The sequence below is a fragment of the Suncus etruscus genome, chromosome 3 (assembly GCF_024139225.1).
Source record: "Suncus etruscus isolate mSunEtr1 chromosome 3, mSunEtr1.pri.cur, whole genome shotgun sequence".
NCBI lineage: Eukaryota > Metazoa > Chordata > Mammalia > Eulipotyphla > Soricidae > Suncus > Suncus etruscus.
The window spans coordinates 49411511-49413647 of NC_064850.1; positions in this window are offsets into that span (position 1 = coordinate 49411511).

Consider the following 2137-nt stretch of genomic DNA (forward strand, 5'->3'; position numbering starts at 1 on the left):
GCTCCAGTTTTACTGGCCACAGTAGACATGGTGCTCTGAGAGCTGGGAGAAGCCCAGGGATGTAGCTCCGGCCCGTTGAGACATGTCAGATGCTCTAAAACATTGCTCCTCAATACATGTGTAAAAAGAAACTTTCCTATGTGACCCAAGAATCGATACTGCCCTAGGCGCTGGCAGATGGGTTAGCCAGGACAGTGGGATTTGCTTCCAAATCATCTGTGTCTAGAATTGGATCAAGAAGAATGAACTTGAAGTTCACGGGTTTTAGCCTTTTTAGACGCCTGTGGGATTTTCCTTTAGGTGCTAAGCATATATGTGTTTTGTGCTCATAGATTATGTGCGTGTGTGGTTGTGTGTATGTTTTTACACCAGATAGCAACTTGAGATACTTTTATATGAGAGATATACTAAGGTTCTTGTGTATCTGTTTCGCTATAAGGCATGAGTTGTTTTTAGAAGCAATTTTATGTTTTTTTTTTTCTTATTTTATTTTATTTTATTTTATTTTTTGGTTTTTGGGCCACACCCGGCAGTGCTCAGGGGTCACTCCTGGCTGTCTGCTCAGAAATAGCTCCTGGCAGGCACGGGGGACCATATGGGACACTGGGATTCAAACCAACCACCTTAGGTCCTGGATCGGCTGCTTGCAAGGCAAACGCCGCTGTGCTATCTCTCTGGGCCCACAATTTTATGTTTTATTCTCACATTTCTGCCCTGGGATATTTGAGTTTCTAAAGTCTTTAGGGAGGCTGAGATAGAGTGATAGCACAGCAGGTACGGTGTTTGCCTTGCCTGCGGCCAACCTAGGTTTGATGCATGGCATCCCATATGCACTTCCCAAGCATGCCAGGGGTGATTTCTGAGTGCACAGCCAAGAGTGCACAGCTAAATCCTGAGCACTGCCAGTAGTTAAAATACTTAACAGAGTTTTTTAGGGACTATCAGATTGCTAACATGATGCAGTTAGCTGCTTGTTTGCAGTGGAACAGAACATCTGATTTGAAACTACCTACAACTGTTGCCTCAGAGATTGTTCAATGGGGCTACTTTTAGCAGGAAATTGCTAGAAAAGGGAGAGAACAGATGCAAAGCATGAGACCTGAGTATCAGTAAAATAGAGCCTGAGACTACAGTTTTTGTGGGGAATAATGTAATAAAAATGGCCTGTGCCTTTCTTTTTGGATCTTCCTTTGTCTTTCCAGAATCAAAACGATTTCTCACTCCTGCTCAGTGTGCATCCTTTCATCTGTTGGGATTAAGAGATTATTCTCACTGGACACTGTGCTCTCTATAGAGATGTTTGTATTTGCAGACTCTTCAGAATGTTACAGGTATTAATTATATAACTAAAGCTCAGTTATTCCAGAGGTTGATTGTTCAGATTGCAATTTTTATATATATCCCAAATCTTGAACTTTCATGACTTTAAAAATTACAGAACTGCTGTTATGTCAAGGTAATAAAAATAAAACATGAGAAAGTATCTTTTAGTAATAACACAAGTATGCAAAATATGCCAACCAGCATTTTGATATAAACATGCTAATATAATCTGCAAATATTTCTGGTATTTTTTCTAAAAAATATTAGGTGGGCACTTAAAACCATTTTCTCCCCGGAACAAAAAGCGTTGCAAAAATTCTCTCAAGGTAGCTTAAGCTGTAGGGTACACACTTCTCCCAGATAAGGCCCTGGGTTCGGCACCACCTTAAAAATCAACAAAACTGACCAGAGATAGATTCAGGATGTAGAAATAGACAAATAACAGCTGCCTTCATTTCATTCTACTTGTTAAAAACACCAAAAAAGTAAACCTCTCTTATATCCCTTTTGACACACTACACTGAAATAGGGGGGAAAAATCAATAATATAAATAAGAGAATTGCTGGAATGTCTTATTGTGGCAGGGGGTCATGCAGAGAATGCCAAGTAGCAGCTGCTTTATTATTTGGGCTCCTGCCCTTCCATGGAAATAATTTTTGTGGAAGATTCTCTACAGTCTCATCTAAAGACTGCAGTGACTCCTTTTGACTTGAAGTTGATGCATTTAAGGCACTTGAATTTCATTTTCTGCACTTGGTGGGTCTGATTCCGGCATCCCGTATGGTTTCCCTGAGCCTGCTAGGGGTAATTGCT